Source organism: Rhincodon typus, chromosome 23 (assembly GCF_021869965.1).
Source record: "Rhincodon typus isolate 14 chromosome 23, sRhiTyp1.1, whole genome shotgun sequence".
Lineage (NCBI taxonomy): Eukaryota > Metazoa > Chordata > Chondrichthyes > Orectolobiformes > Rhincodontidae > Rhincodon > Rhincodon typus.
Window position 1 is genome coordinate 15,976,730 of NC_063354.1, and position 18,353 is coordinate 15,995,082.

An 18,353-nucleotide genomic window follows, 5' to 3' on the forward strand; every position below is an offset into this window, starting at 1 on the left:
TAAGGGTAATTTTGAGGGATAAAATCAGATCCATCAAAAGTGAATGGACTAAATAGCTTAAAGAAAAAGTCAATGGAGATGCAGTAGCAGATACTTAGGGGGATATTTCCGAATACTCAGAATAGATACATTCCAATGAAAAAGATAAAATCCAAGGGACAGACCCATCATCTGAGGTTAATTGAACATCTTAGAGATAAAATCAAACTCAAAGAGAAATTATATAATTGTGCAAAGACAGGTGGTAGGTCAGAAGATTTGACAGATTTTTTTTAAAATGAACAAAACTATTAACAAAGAGGGAAGAATCAGAGTATAACAGAAAGCAATCCAGAAAGATTGAGCTGAATCTTATAGAGTCCTAAACAAGAAGGGCTATGGCGAGAAACCTGGTGGAATTGCGTGAGAAATCCTGCAAGCCTTTCTCAATTAAAAGAGAAATTGCTGGCGAAACCCAGCAGGTCTGGTAACATCTGTGGGAAGAAAGCAGAGTTAACACTTCAAGTCCAATGACTTTTCATCAGATCTGATAGCAGCCAGAAAAAGGTGGCATTTATGCTAAAGACGATGTCAAGGTTGGGGGATGGGGAGCAGGGGGGCAGGAGAAGTAAACGGATAGATTTACATGGGGAGCAATTTGTTGCATTTTTCAAATAAGTTCCAGACAAGATGAGATTCTTGCTAGGTAGCAGCAATTTGCCTGTTATGGGGCATTATAACTTGTTAACGTTTTTATTAACAGTGAGCCTTGCATCATTAATATGCAGCTTTCTATCCTTTAACCAACACCAAGCAAATTGGAAATTGACAATTCTCAACATGAAAGGGAGAGCAAGTGAACAAAGTGAGCATTGCTCCTTTGAAAGTGAAATTGGAGACTTAATAATGGAAAATGAATAAAACTACAATCACCAGAGAAGTGGTGCGGAGGAAAATGTTGGAGCTTTGGCCTGACAAAGTGCTTGGATCCTAATGCACTGAATCCCAGGGTCTTAAAACAAGTGGCAAGTGAGATAGTTGGTGTGTTGATTCCATTTACCAAACATTCCTTGATTCAGGGACAATCCCACTAGATTGGAAGATAGAAAATGTAAACTCCTTCATCCAAGAAGGAAGGAGACAAAAAGCAGGAAACTGCGGATCAGTTAGCTCAACACCTGTCATAGTGAAAGCGTTAGACACTATTGTTAAATAAGTCATAGCAGGGCAGTTGGATAAGCTCAAGGTAATTAGGCAAAGTTAACATGCTTTTGTGAAAGGGAAACCATGTTTAAGCAGTCTATTGGAGTTGTTTGAGGAGGTAACATGTGGCTTATGGTTAAAGGGGAACCAGCGGATGTACTATACTTAGATTTTGCAGAAGACATTGACAAGGTGCCACATCAAAGGTCATCGCAGAAAACAGAAGCAGGTGGTGTTGGGGATAGTATATTGCCTTGGATAGCAAACCAACAGAAAGCAGAGAGTTGGTGTAATTAGGTCTTTATCAGGTTGACAAATTGTAATGAGTGGTGTGTCACACAGATCAGAGCTGGGATCTCAACCATTTACGATTTGTTTAAATTACATAGATGAAGGGACGGAAGGTAAGGTTGCCACATTTGCTGATGACATAAATATAGTTAGGAAAATAAATTGTAAAGAGGGCACAAGGAGGTTACAAAAGATACTGATAGGTTACGAGATTGGTGATGATGTGGTAAATGGAGTATATTTTGGAAAAATATGAAATTGTTCATTTTGGCAGAACAAATTAAGAGAACATATTATCTAAATAGTGAGAGATTGTGGGGCTCTGTGATTCAGAGGTCTCTGGTTGTCCTTGTGGATGAAATGCAAAAGGTTTATATTTAGTTACAGCAAAAAAAAAAGGAAGGTTAACAGAATGTTATACTTTACAGCAAGGGAAATTGAATACAAAAATATGGAGGTTATGCTTCAGTTATCCTGGGGATTACTGAGACTGCATTTGAAGTGCTGTGCAGGATATTGGTCACCTTATTTAATGAAGGATGGAAGTTTGATGAAGGCAGTTTAGAGGAGGTTTACCAGATGAATACCTGGAATGGGTGTCTTATGAGAAAAGGTTGGAGGGGAAAGGTTTGTATCACCTGGAGTTTAGAAGATCAGAGGTAACTTGATTGAAATATATAAAATCCTGAATGGTCTTGACAGGGTTGATGTGGAGATGATGTTTCCTTTTTGGGGAGAATCTAGAACTAAGGGGTCATTATTTAAAAATCAGGGACTACCTAATTTAGGAAAAAGATTCAGTGATTTTTTTTCCACTCTCAGACAGTTGTGAGTCTTTAGAACTTCCTTCCTTAAAGGCTGGTAGAAAAAATAGGCAGAAATGTAGATTTGAGATTACAATCAAATTAGCCATGACCTTATTGAACAGCACAGCAGGTTCAAAGGGCCAAATAGCCTACTCCTGTTCCTGATTTGTATGTAGCATGAAGGCTCAGGTTGCATGGTAAGTCTTTGTAGGATATTGATCATTAATTTGAAGATTGTCACTGAGTTTTCAGAATTCAGAATAACAAAATTGTGAACAATGTCATTGTTATTATTTACATTTGTTCCTCAACCACTCAAGAGGAAATTAAGAGACAAGTTATTGTGTTATGTATCACAGCTTGTATGCAATATACCTTTATGGAACATGTTCATGATGTAAACACCAAATGATACGGGACATGATGTAAAAAGATTTTGTTTCCATCTTACTAAGACCTCTTGCAACAAGACATGCTTTGACAATTGTGATTAAAATAAAATACAATCCCTACAACGTGGAAACAGGCCATTCAGCCCAACAAGTCCACATTGACCCTCCAAAGAGCATCCCACTCAGAATCACCTCCTACCCGATGCCTGTAACCCTGCATTTACCATGTCTAATCACCTAACCTAAACTCCCTTGGACACTATGAGCAATTTAGCATGGTCAATCCACCTAACCTGCACATCTTTGAACTGTGGGAGGAAACCAGACCACCTGGAGGAAATCCGCACAGACCCAGGGAGATTGTGCAAACTCCACACAGACAGTCATCCAAGGCTGGAATTGAACCCAGGTCCCTGGCGCTGTGAGGCAACTGTGCTAACTACTGAGTCATCATGCCACCCCACTCTGTGCTACAGATTACATCCAAATTGCCTACCTTTGGCTCAGACACGTAGTGCCTATGATTATAATGTCAGAAATTATATGACACCAGATTATAGTCCAACACGTTTATTTGAAAACACAAGATTTCGGAGTCTTACTCCTTCTTCAGATGTTAGTCAGTAAGACTCCGAAAGCTTGTGTTTTCAAATAAACCTGTTGGACCATAATCTGGCGTCGTGTGATTTCTGACCTTGTCCACCCCAGTCCAACACCAGCACCTCCACATTATGTTTATAATGTATACATATACCAGGAGCTGTAATAAAAGTCCACTGAACCCTTCAGTCCTACATTACCTAAATCTCATTCTTACGTTACAGGATCTAACACAAATTTCACCTCTTCAGGTATGAAGGCCTATCACTGCACCTACAGCAGATCATCAGGGCAGAACAGGGTTAACAGCAATGGCTGTTTATAAAGAAATGACTCCCAGATCCCTGATGCCAGATGTCACAAATCACTGAACATTCCCAAAGAAACTGGGCACAAGTCAAATGGAATATTTAGAATAAAATATGACAATTTGCTACAAAATGAGTGCTATTTCTAACAAGAGATATTAATATAGTTATATAATAAACTAGACTCCAACACTATTGAGTTCAATAATTATAGGGCCTAAACTATCCCATGTCCTAGCCTCCTACCCAACACACCAGGACTTGTTATCACATAACCTGCCACTACACAATATCTTTTGTTAGTCACTAACAGTCCCCATTAACAACTATTCACCCTCCTCACCAGATCGTTATCAACTCCATTGTCTATCTAACTGCTCTTCTCTCTCTTCAGGCTTTGTCCTATTGTTTATTCCCTACCACATACGCCTCCCTATTTTCTGCATATAAACTGACATTTTCCCAGCTACCATCAGTTCTGAGGAAGGGTCACTGGACCCGAAACATTAACTCTGATTTTTTTCTCCACAAATGCTGCCAGACCTGCTGAGCTTTTCCAGCAACTTCTGTTTTTGTTTTAGACTCCATCACTGCTTGCTTTTTACACAGTACTCTTAATATAATAAAATGTCCCATGTGAGGTCTAATCAGGCAGCAAAGATTTGCACCAAGACAAAGAAGGTTGTATTCATCTGGATAATGTAGGTTTTCGGAAATGTCTTAAAAGAGAAAGATATTAAAGTAGAGAGGTTTATGGAATGAATTCTAGAACGTATAACCTAGACTGCTGATGGCATAGTCTTCAATAGAGTGATGACGTTAATCCAGTTATCTGAGCATTGTAAGGTTAAGGGAAGTCACAGATACAAGGAGTACAAGGGTGAGAAAGATTTGGACATAAATTTTAAACTTAAGGCATTGGTGGGCCAAATGTTATGCAGGCCAATGAGCTCAACAGTAATACGGGAATGGAAATTGGATTGAGTTAGGGTGCAGACAATAGATATTTCGACCAAATGAGGGTGGAGAATGGGAGGCCAGTCAGAAGAGCACTCAAACAGTTGAGTGAGGAGGTAACAACAGCGTGAATGAGGGTTTCAACAGCAGATGAGTTGATGAAGTGGCAGAGATCTGTAATATTACGAAGTTGGAAGTTAATGATGTTGGCGATGGACAGGGCACATGATCAGGAGCTCAGGGCCAAGTGGAACATTAATGTTAAAGAGTTTGGGACAATAGGCAGAATGATTGGTGCCGAGGAAATAGAGTTTGTGGCAGCACCCCAGGACAATGGCTTTGATTCCACCAATACTGAATTTTTTTATTGCTTCAATGGATTGAGTGTTACTGGCAAGATTATTCTCGTTGAATGGCTTGCTAGACCATTGCAGAGGGCAGATAGGGGTGTAGTGATTGTAATGAGGTCAGCCAGGTGGACCTCATAGAATATGAGTTCCCTGATTGGGGCTGTTAATCTGGTCCAATCAGGAAGCCCTGGTTGAAAGATAAGAGCAGGAGGGTCAGACATCCTGTTAATCATGACAGCTGGCTCAGATGGAGTTGGATCAGTCTCAAGGACTCTCCATGTGTAAGTAAAGGATGACTTGGTGACGGGATGCCTCTGTGGAGTTATGTCAGCTGGTATCACATTAGACCAGGCCAAGAGAGGATGGCAGATTTCCTTGCCTAAAAGACATCTGTGAAGTAGAGAGGAATTATAACAATCATTTATAACCCAGTGGTATCACTGCTGAAACTTGATTGAATTCTGGATTTTGTATGAATTAAATCTGATGACATTTTGGAATTTGAATTCAGGTCTTTCAGGGTGTTAGATTGAGTCCCAGTATTACTAATCAGTGATATTCACACTGCTTCAGATTTCCAGGAGAAAATTTATGTTTATTTGGTATTGAATGTCTAACAAATGCCCTGGCAACACAGAGACAGTGCAATGAAAAAGAAATGTGGTTGAGGTACAACTGGATTTTTTTTTGAAACCTGATCTATTTTGGTCAATGTTGAAAATGTACTGCACATGAAAGCCATTTGGAATGTAAAATGAAAAAAAAAAATTCTCCAACTTTGTTGCTTTATGAAGGCCTGGGCACATACTCAAGTATGATTCTTGTTAAATCTAAATTGTTCTGCTTCCAGCCTTTATCAATTATAATAACCTGTCTGTGCTGTATGCACCTACATTAATAAGCCAGATATGATTTCTCACTGTAATTAAGCCACTCTCACAAATTGAATTAATCTCCTCACTCATTTAAGCTAAAACCAATGAGAAGTGATTCATTTTTAACATGGAATGTGAATTCAGGCTAAATCTAGTGAAACCAAAGGGACTATTTAAAATAAAATCATGCAATTTGCTTGCATAACTATAACTATTACAAACAAGAATTAATGCAGTCTGTTTTATTTTTCTTTCCCACAGGCTGCTAGATCCTTGGAGTATACATAAAAGCTGTTTTCAATTATTAAATCGTCAATCCATTAGGTTGACTCCAGTGCAATCATTGCCTCCTTTAAACTGGGTGAGAATTCAAACCAAAACAAGTCTGTACCTTCCACTCCAGCACAATTTGTTTTGTGTGCTGCTCAGAGAGCTAGATCAGGATGGGTCTGCTGAGTCTCCAGATGCTGACAGGTGAATTGGTTACAGAGACCAGCTCTGCAAAGTTCCAAAGCTACTGATGGCTTTTTAAAAAATATTGTGTTCAGCCCTTGACTGCTTCCTCCAACAATGGATTATTCGCTTTTAAAGTGGTCAGTATTCTACTTAATTTGAAGACACAACGTACATGAATATTGACAGAAATTATAGTATAACAATTATTGAATGATTTATCAGTTTCCCTGCACCTAACATTTGCAAGAAAAATTCACAATACGACTACATATATGTGACATTCACATTAAGTGAAACCTTTATAATAGAATACATTTTATAGTGCAGATCAATTTATAATGATGTTAATGATGAAATTCATTTCATTTGACTTCTACAATTTAAAATGGTAAAGTACGCAATATAATTTTCCTAATGCATTATTCATCTGAAACAAGTTAAATAGTAACCTTGGTATCCTGTTACAATCCCTGTACAGACTGATAACTTTTAAAACAAAATCTGAATTTCCAGCTAATACTGCAAAAGATGATACGACGTTATGCAATGTTTCAAAGCCTTTACTGTAAGAAGCAGTCTAAAAGCACTATTGACTGGTCCACAAATTCCAGTGACCAGTTAGTTGTTTTTGTGAGGAACCCTGAAGTTGCATGTTGGGACCATGCAGAAATCCTATTGAAGTTGACTCCACAAGAATTGTCCAGGAAATTGAAACTGGCTTGGAGCTTCCTGGATGTCTGGAACCATCTGAAAATGTCTGCAACTTGAAATAAGAATTGAAGATTTTGGAGGCTTCTCACTCACTGAAGCTTACTAGGCACCCAGTAAAACTTAAGAGGATTAAAATCTACTCTAAATCCTGGGTAACTTTTAAACTGAAACCCTGTCTCGTAACTACCCCTCCCAACAATAATTCCTGCCAATCCCCAGAACTGACACACTCCACCCGATCAAACCGACAACCCCCACTGACCCAATGCTCTTGTATGGGTCATTCTACACAATGTGATAGGACACCCACTCTAACCCATTGGACGCAAGGCCTAAACACTGAAGCCAACATCCCTGATCAGACAAACCCTATCCCTGGCCCAACACCTCCCAGCCTCAAGCTGATCCCTCGACTTACCCTAAGCACTCATCCAACTTACCTGATGCCCTCGAACTAACCTGCCATGTTGTCAGGTTCACCCATCTGCCACCCTACTCTAACTCACCAGGCATGATAACCCTCTCATCCATCAGTCACCTTACCCCAACTATTACCTTGCACAATTACCTTTCTTCAGCAGCTATGAAAGTAGCTGTAGGGCATTTGAACCACTGAGTGTGGTACTCATTGCTGAATTCCAGGGATGGTTTCGAAGTTGCTCCATTTGCAAGTGGCTGTGGGCTTTTCTGGATTTGTCTCCACTGGTTCACAACAGAAGGCATCTATCAGTAACTTTGAGAGCAGAACTGATCAAAATGTAAATGCGTAAATTTTTTGTCAGGTCAGGGTTGGAAATAGGGTTCCATTTTTCCAAAAACTGGCTAAGTGTTAATTTTGGGTAGTTTTGTGGAAGGTTTCTGTCTGTGAACTCTAGTGAATTATCTCACAAAATTCCCCTCTACATATCTCATTATGGTAGCACCACATCCCTATGGCGCTGCACTGATGATACCTTGGGCTCACCACTGGCAGATGTACCAGCCACTGCTCAGACTTTTTGTGATTTCTGCCACCAGCAACATATTTAAATCTCAGTTGAGCACCAGGCCAAACGATGAGAATAACCAATAGCCTTTAACAATACATGTATTGGGAGAGAAATGATAAAGGAAAAATTCTGAGGGGACATAGATAACATTTCATTGCAACTAGAAGACAGGACAAGCTGCCTGCTTTTGTGACTTTGCTAAGAAGCAAGGGAAGACAGCGTATGGTGATATTGTAGGTTCTGAATGAAGCGACAATGCACAACAAGGCAAGGTAAGGTAGAGATGCTGTGAGCATCCAAATAGATGCAGGCTAAGTGCATGCTTAGGGAGCAAGCTGAGATAAGCCCTGAAATGCATTCTGCTCCAATGCATCAGATGGTTACCTATCCATGCACACAACATAGCCTGGCAGCAGTTATTGAAATGTAAGGCATTTCTGTGCTCCAAATGAATTGGAGAACTGTATTCCAAGTTACTCTGAAACGTGCTCTGATGATGTGATGAGGCTGGTGTGTGTCCGATACCAAACTCCACGAACAGGGAATACAGGCAGTCACTACCCATGGAGCAACACTGTGATATTGGTGACTGCTGACCAAGATTGAGGCCTGAGGAAGAAGCTGCAAGCTTGAACCACCAGAACCCATTCTGACTTTCACATTGGGATTTGTCGCTATCCAGCTCCTCTCTGCCATATGGCAGAATAGGAAATTGCATACGAAAGAGGTGAGATTGGGTACTAATGAGATGTAAGTATACAAAAATAGGGCTGAAACTGCTCACTGGTGAGATTCTCATCTAGGCATTCCAAACTTAAGTGGAAAATCAGACTTTTTCTCAACGTTGAGAATTTTTCTGCTCTCACCATATTTTCCCAACTAACTCGCCATTGCCCATGTCTTTTAGGGGCAATATCTGGGCCTATATAAGTAGGCAACTTATAAACTACAGAAACAAACCCTCCTGTTTTAAGTGATAAACAACCAAACATTCCATTCTCCAGGTTCCAGTCCAAAGTGATGCTTAGCTCCTTAGGAAAACAACAAATGCAGTAGATCATAGCAGGTCAGACAGCAAGCTCTCTCTCTCTGGATGCTGTCTGACCCACTGTGATCTCCAGCATTTGTTATTTTCAGGACAGATTCCAGCAGCTGCAGTAATTTGCTCCTATGTAGCTCCTGAGGATTGACTTCCATTCTTTTTCTTTCCCAGCCTGGTGACTTTAACACCAGAACTGCCCTTCACAGTGAAAGAATTCTCTGGAGATTCTTGCTCCAGTGAATCTTACAACCTTGTTTCAAATTCTTACAAAAAGGTCTTTCCAATTTGAGCAGAAACTCTCACCATGTTCCTGTAAGGTGAACGATGGAGGCTTTCAGCCTTAGTTGCTCTCTTTCTCTAACAGATCACGTCCCAGTAACTCTGCGTATTTCATGGATATCTTAGATATTCATCTCCTTTCAAAGCCCACCATCATGGCAACAAGAATCACATGAACCTTGTATCCAGAAAGAAGTGCTCTTTAGCTATTCTTTCGACACAAATTCTATGCTATCTTTGAATTATATGAACAGGTTAAAGGATTGTTTAGAGCCTGACATTTTCAACACATTTGTGCAACTTTGGAGTCTAACCACTGTAAATACTGCTCTACTGCCAGTGTTCGCAATTAATTATGTAGAAGATTCTCAAATATTTCAAAGTGTTCCTATAAGTTCTGGAAGGTTTTCCTGCAGTTTGGGAAATTTTTTTGGCCATTGTTTTATAGTAACTTTATATTTTTTAAAAAATTAAAAATTAGCTTTGAAAGGATAGACATTTCAAACATAACAGTGTGGAGCGGGAGGAACACGGCAGGCCAGGCAGCATCAGAGGAGCAGGAAAGTTGACATTTTGGGTTGGGACCCTTCTTCAGAAATGGTGGAGGGGATAGGGAGCTCTGAAATTAATAGAGAGATGAGGGGTGGGCTGGGGAAAGTAGGTGGGATGCTATCACAGCTATCCCTTCTTAAACAACTGCAGTCCATTTGGTATAGGTACAGCTACAAAGCTGTTTGGGAGAGAGTTCCAGGATTTCATTCAATGATACTGAAGGAATTGCAATATATTTCCAAGTCAGGATGGTGAGTCACTTGTAGGGGATCTTGCAGGGATGTTGTTCCTATGTTCTTCCAGCTGGTAATGTTCATGGGTTTGGAAGGTGGCATCTAAGAAGTCTTGGTGAATTTCTGCAATGCATCTTCGTAAACTTCTACTACTGAGCATCAACTTAGATTTATTGCATGTTCTCTGCAGGTGATCAAGAGGCAGACGGTGTGAGTAAAGTGTCAACAGCTGAATAACAACTGAAGGGATGCCCTAGAAGCTGAGTAAATGGGGAAGAGAGATAATTACAAAAAATTGAAAATAAGATGGTGCTGGGAACAAACTAAATGGCTGGAATAACATGAGAGGTATGAGGGTCGCACGCTGAGGGTCTATCCAAAGTAATAAGTAATCCAAAACTGTACAAACTAATTAAGATAAAGAGATCATAACAGTTTATAAAGGTGATTGCCTTAATTAGTTTGTATATTTTTAAATTACTTATTACTTTAGTTAGACCCTCGGCATGCGACTCTCATATCTATTATTTTATTCCACTCATTTGGTTTGTCTCCAGCACCACCTTATTTTTAATTTTTTTGTAATTATCTCTCTGCCTCATTTAATCAGATTATAGGTCATTGTTATTCAGCTGTTGACATTTTACTTACACTATCTGACACTCTTGATCACCTGCAGAGACCTATCATTCAGCCTGTCGACACTCCACCATTTGTATGATCTTTTGATCTCTCTGCCCATTCATCTCTCTGCCTGTAAACTATGTGCTGTGTGCTTCTCTCTCCCTTCACCTGATGAAGGGGCAATGCTCTGAAAGCTTGTGATTTCAAATAAACCTGTTGGAATATAACCTGGTGTTATCTGATCTCTGACCGTATTAAATGTCAAAGGGATGATGGTTAGATTCTGTTTTGAGATCGTCATTACTTGGTGTTTTTTTGCACCTGTTGAATGTTTCTTGCTGTTTGTAACGCTGGGATAATGTCCAGGTCTTGCTGCATTTGGACATGGACTATTTCAGTATCTCAGCTGTCCACGCCAAAATGCAGCAAGACTTAAATTGCTATGTATTGTGCATTGCAAAAGTAACTATATTTAATATGGACTTAAGTGGCTGTAAAGTGCTTTGAGATGTCAGGTAGAAGTGAGCATGCTCTATAAATGCAACTCTTTTCTTTTCCATATCCATTGTTTTCCAGCAAGAGTATCATGGACCATGAAAATTAGAGTCTCGCAGACATGATAAAGACAGTTTTGATCATTTTAACAGAGAAGCAAACACATTGGGTTCATTCCACAATGCCAAAACCACAGAAATGACAAATATTAAAGTCTGAAACTCTATTCTCTTCCTATATATGGCAATGTTAATCCAAATGTTGACTTGGAATAGAAGCAAGAAGAAAATTAAGTTGGTGGTGGTGGTGGTGGTGGGGCAAGGTTTGTGCAGATCAAAGAGTCTTTTTTAACCACTATTCAGGGTCTGTTTTTAATAACTATGAGAAAACAGCTACATTGAGTTACTCAAGATTAAATAAGCTGCTAATGAAGTTTAGAAACCAACTCTCAATTTGTATTTGGAAAAAAAAGCATTTGTTTAACTGATAATTTGTCTTTGTTTCTTTCCCTAAAGGACTTTAGTGAATCAAATGGACTTTTCCCCAACAATCATCAATCAGTTCATAGTTATCATTAGATTTTAAGTTGGATTCAAATCCGGGTCCCCAGAATGTTCCCTGGGTCTCTGGATTATCAGTGCAGTGATAACACCACTAGGCCATCACATCCCCTTTCCTCACATGCTTTGGAGAAAAAGTCAACAATGATCTTGAACTTAGTTTCTGAGGAAGCAGCAGACATTACATATGCACACTGAAGCTTAATGAGTGAAGTTGGAGAGATTGTGGTTTCGATTTGAAGGCAATGCAGCTAATACTTTCCTGTCTAGTTCTGTAAATTCTCACCAGGCCTCTGAGTAATTTGTGGAAATGAGCCCCAGTACAATAGCCAGGAAGAAGGACAATTGTATTGGTATGATACTTCAGCATCCTAGCTTTCTTCACAGAGATAGAAGCAGCGGTGGTGAGGATCACAGCTTGTACTGAGAGCATGGTGACAAATTTCTGTGGGCAGCCAAATTGGAAGAGGATACCCCAAAATCTGTGGAGGTTGACAGGCTTTAGTCCAAAACTGGCACTCTCGTTATACAATTTTTCGATCTGAAATAGTCTGTGGACAGACAATTGCAAAGTGTGCACTGGTGATGGCGGGGTGGAGGAATGTTTGAGGGAACTTGTTAGCAAACAAGTGAACTACATCTCCCAGAAGGCTGAGGGGGAGCTATTGCAGAGTTCCACTGGTGGTGATACAAGCTGCTGCATTACAACAAAGTAGCAACAAGAAGTTACAACCGAGGTGGAGCTGAGAAGCCGAGCGCACGGAGAAATACAGTCCGTTCGGTAAGCAACTTTGTTTTTGGATGTAGTGTTCTCGAGTTGGTTCCTGCTATTCAACAATGTTTAAAAAAAAGTGAATTTAGGACGGGAAGGGTTCATTTTGACCCCGCTCCGGAACTTCGAAGCTGTCTCTTGTTATCAGGACGTGTGCTTCGTTTGTTTCTATGCAATCCGGTTACCTGGGTCCTTACGTCCAGGAAGGTCCGAGGGGGAAACATGGTCGCTTTGAAAATCCAATTAAGAGGGTGGGGGGTAGGTTCCAATTTCCCCACTATGATATACAATCCTGTATCATTACATTGTTACAGTCATCTTCCTGGAGCAGGCAACATTGAGATGGAATCGCCTGCAAATAACCCCCTAATGTTTGGAGACTCGACAACCTTAACTGAGCAGTTAAACCCTGTTTAGTCTCGATTGGTGTGTTTTGTGCTTGTACAGACGGGGAAACGAGTTCAAACAAGGGACTGATAGCTGGTTAGTAACAATGTTAGTTTTTACTTGCGGTAAGAAACTAGAAATGTTTGGATTATAAACACAGAGTATTGATACACAGAAGTCGACCATTCGGCCTGTCACTGTGGTGATACAATTTAAGCTGTCGCCCAATAGTAGTTAAAGCAAACAATGAACATGTTTCCTTAAGTGAATTTATTCTCAACTAGAAGTGGGTGGATCTTGGTTAGGCTGTGCCCTTCAGCTTTACACAGATATCGTGACGGTGTCGTTATTATAAAGAAAAACAGCACTTGTAAAAAATGGGGTGTCTACACTCTGAAATAAGTAATATTCCTATTGTTTCGCGCCTTATTTATAAACACTGCGTGGAAAACACTCTATGCAATTTCACACACTTCCTTGAGCGTTAGAAAACCAGGTGTTTTGGTGGAAAGTTTGCTCTGTCATATATTGAAGATTCCTTAACTGCTGTATCTCAACCAGAAGGATCGTAAAAAAAAAATTGGATTACTCTCAACCAGCCGCACTCTTTCCCGGCTGAAAGAGCTGCCCCATTCAGCTTGTCTTTTTGCTTAACTTACTTGTTCTGACCCTTGAATACAGTTGAGTGAAAATCCAGGATTGGACACTTTCTATAAAACAAAAGCTTGGATGTTCGCTTTCATTGAGATTTTTCCCCATAATTCAGGTAGAAGCCTCTAGTGCTTGACCTATTGAGATATTTATTTACTATTTTGCCAAAGGATTAAATAGATATGATATTTGGCCACGAAAATTAAATACGTGTTATGATTGGTTACAATTGCTACCAGGGCCGAGAGACGTGGTTCACGTGGCTTCTTGATTATTAAAGCAAGTCCGGCATTTGTCACGTTTATCATAATGGGTAGCATTTTTAAAAAAAGCACACAAATGTGCTTTCAATTCATTCGTGGAGCGATTTCGCTCTGGAAGAATCGTACTTTGTCAAATCGCTCAGCTGACCAGTCTTAAATATCATTTAAAACCGCGAGTTGGCCAGTGAAGTTGAATGAACAGAACCAGCTAAAAGCAATAGGATTTGTTTTCTGTACAGTTTCACATTGCATGAATGTCTTCAGAGCATGTATTGTTATATCACAAAAAGAAAAAGTTCATCGTGAGACCCATTATTGAATACACTAAGACACACTTCTTTAAAATTTTAAACAATTTTTGTAATTAGATGTAACTGATCTTTTAATTTCTAATGGTGTTGGTTGACTGTTTTAATATTATTTAAAGTCATGCTGCTGATCCCTGGTAGATCTTCAAGCGCGTGAGTTTGGCATGGGTCTGGATGAGTTAATATCCAGTATATCAGGCCAAATGTTCACTATCCCACCATAAATATTTGGATGCCTGATGGAGTTTTTCCATGACCCTGTGATAACACTTCAACTGAAAAATAGCCTGCACGCTCTGTCTGTGTTATAGAATGGAACTTACTGCCCTACACAGTTGAAGTGGATTATTGGTCAAAGTCCTGATGGGAGATTGTGTCAGGTCTCAGCTGCATGCAGCTTAATCAAAAATGACACTTTAGCCAAAGCTTGTATCTGGTTGCTGGGCAGTGGGGGTTGGAAATGATGGAGGGGAGAAGAGGGAAAAGTGCAAGATTGTCAGTTCTAGAAAATGGATTTGATAATGGGGTCTCGGCAAAACCTACCTGAACAGAGTTTTTGGCAACTCTGATCATTTATAACTGATGATGTTCATATAAAATCAATACATTCCTTTATCACTTTATCAACACCTAAGCACCTTGGTTTACGTACAATCTGAATGACAGGTTCTTTTTTCACTTAATAAAAAACTGGCATCGAATCATAGAAATCCCTACAGTATGGTCTGACTCTGGCAGTCAATGTATAACTTGTGATGTTATATTGACAATGCTAAGAGGAAGGTACACACTGTTTGCAGTATTGCAAACAACACAGTAAGTGCATCATTGCATTTACATATGCAATAGGTTTTTAAATTTGTGAAGGCAGTTGCAGGGTATCTGAAATTTTGAGTATCCGTAACCAAGTATTTTTTCTCCAGCAAATTTCTCCATTTTGTTTTCACTCCAGAAGGTGCAGAGTTTGCATGATTTATGATAGTAATACTAGCCTGGTTATAATTTGCCCAGTTCTCTTCCGCGCACATGAGCCTTTCCTGAGTGTCAATAGAGATGCTTGACCATTTCCACCGCAGAGATCTACCTTAAAGCTCACGTACAAGCATTGTTTTTAGCAAATTGTAATGATAACTGGTGCTAAATGACAGCAGTGAATACACCTGAGATAGTAGGCACTGCAGATGCTGGAGAATCTGAGACAACAAGGTGCAGAGCTGGATGAACACAGCAGGCCAAGCAGCATCATAGGAGCAGGAAGGCTGACGTTTCGGGCCTAGACCCTTCATCAGAAAATGCACCTCACAGATTCTTAAGAAATTTAAGATATCCAACGGTTGCAAAAAATGCTATACAAATGCAAGTCTTTTTTTTTCCACTCCAGCTTGGTTTATTTTTCTGAGAATATGAGGGAAATGGTTGAGATTCTTCACTGCACCAACTGAGATTATCTTACTCAGTGTAGCCTGAGACTGAATTGAGAATCCTTTTCATCTATATCGTCCAGTTGTCAACAAACTCCAAATTTATGCATGACCCACCCATCATGAACTTTTTTTTGAAAAAGAAACTGCAAAACTTAAAATGACATGTTGGAACTACATTGCAAATTTGTAAGCAGTATTTTCTGTGTGGATCCTGTCATCCATTACAGAAATTGAGTTGAAGGTTTTAATAATGCTTTGATTTGTGGCTACTGTTCTGGTTTTGCAATATGGATTGATTTACAACAACAATAAACCATACATTATTAAGTTTAAAAACTACCAACTTCTAATGATCCCTGATATCCAGCAAATTTGTAAAACTGGTTAGTATTCAGACAGCCAAAATGAGGTTGTAAATGTGTTACTAGTTATGAACTTATTACTGTTCTCATCCCAAAGCTAGATTGTTGCTTATTACCAGTGGCAGTGACACCTTAGTTTGTGATGGATACGAACTTCAGTTACTTATAATTTAAGTAGTATTAACAACCAGTTGATAATTTGGATGTTAAACTTTGCATCACATAAGTTAAAATAGTTCAGTTTATGGATTGTATGCTATTGCTACCAAACTGTCCTGCTTTCAACCTTTGAAACAACCTTTTAGCTTTGATGCTCAGTTGCTTTCTGAAATTATAAAAGCAAGAAACAGCACCCACTGTTCAACTAGGCTGTGAATTAATGTGTCTGAATGTGGCCTCATTTCTCGGGTCTTGGTTATTCAGAAATAGATGCGTAGCCCTGTGGTGGTAGAGCAAAACCTAAATGACTGAATCAGCTCAATTGTTCATAGTTCAATGGAGCTCTGTTCACAATCACTTGTTGTAACGTAAAAACCATAATTGCAATCTCTCTGAAAAGAAATGCTTATGTCATTTTTTCAGCTAATTTGTAGACATTCAAGCTAGCAGTTGTTGCTTCTACAAAATAATAAATTGAAGTGTTTCAGTTTGACACTTGACAAACAATTCCCTCGTGCAGCAGGCTGTTACATGTTTTCCTTTGATCCCACTTTTGGACCCATTGTGAAGAGGTTCATGACGAAAGCCTGATTTTTCTGGAACATAGGAGTGGGAATTTGGCCCCTTGAGCCCACCCCACCATTCTAGATTGTGACTGATTGATTGATTATTTACCTCAATTCTATTTTTTCTGTGCTATCCCAATATTCCGTGTGATCCTTAGTATCTACAATCAGTTATTTGCTGTCTTAAACTTACTCAAGTACTGAGCTTCCACAGCCACAACTACTGAGATGCGTTACTACTGGATGAAGGAATTCATTCTCTTCTCAGTCCTAACTAGTTTTTCCCTTAATTTGAGACTCTGTTCCCTGGTTCAAGACACCTCCCCCACCCCCTCCATAAAGCCTGGGGAAACATCTTTCTTCCATTGACCCAGTCTTGCCCTTTTTAAGAACTTTGTATGTTTCAGTGAAATCACCTCTCATTCTTCTAAACTTGAGAAACTCCCTCGTCTTAATTTTTCCTCATGGGGAAGCCGCACCATTCCAGGAATTAGTCTGGTGAACTTCCACAGCACAAAGTCCAGATGCAGTCTCATCAATGTTCTATACAACTGCAACAAGACATTTTTGTTGCAAGAGGATTGAATTACAGGAGTGAATGTCAACAAGCCATTTGCCTTCCTAATTGTTTGCTATGCCTACCTGTGCTGCATAAATGAGTACATCCAGGTCCTTTTCGACATCAACATTTCGCATTTTCTCACTGTTTTAGAAAATACTCTGCACCTCTGTTTCTGTCACCAAAGTGAATAACTTCACACTTAGTCACGTTATACTCCACCTGCAATGTTCTTTTCCACTCTCGCCCTCTGTCTGAATCTCCTTGAAGCTTCTTTGCACCATCAATGCAACAAAGGTTGCGACCTAGTGTCCTCTGCAACTTCAGAAATATTATCTTTGATTCTTATATTGAAATAATTGATTTAAATTGTGAATGGCTGGGGTGCAAGCACTGATCTTTGATATCCTCTAAGTCACCGGTTGCTGGTCAGAGAACAACCCATTTATTCCTATTCTATTTCCTTTCCATTAACTCTTCAGTCCATGCCAGTATATTTTAGAGAGCCAAATTTGTTATCCTTACCTGGTCTGGCCTCCAATGTGTTTGACATTTAACTGTCCTCTGAAATGGCCTAGAAAGCTATTCCGTTGTATCAAAACCACTCCAAAGTCTAAAGAAAGGAATGAAGCTGGATCGGCCACAAGTGTTCAGTTTTGGTTACCTTGCTATAGGAAGGATGTTATTAATCTGGAAAGAGTGCATAAGAAATTTACGAGGATGTTGCCAGGACTCGAGGGACTGAGTTATAGGGAGAGGTTGGACAAGCTAGGACTTTTTTTTCTTTAGAGCGTAGTAGACTGAGGAGGGGATCTACAGAAGTGTATAAGATCATGAGAGGCATGGATAGGGTGATTGCACTCAGTCTTTTTCCCAGGGCTGGGAAATCGAGGACAGAAGGTATCAGTTTAAGGTAAGAGGGGAAAAAAATACATGGGAACCTGAGGGGCAACTTTTTTTACGCAGAGGGTGGTACATGTTTGGAATGAGCTGCCAGTGGAAGTGGTTGAGGTGGGTACATTAACAATACTTAAAAGGCATTTGGACGAATACATGGATGGGAAAGGTGTAGAAGGATATGGGCCAAGTGCAGGGAAATGGAGTTAGCGTGGATGGATATTTTGGTTGATGTGGACCCATTTGGGCCAAAGGGCCTGTCTCCGTGCTGTAGGATTCTAAGTATTGATCGAGGCACTGCAA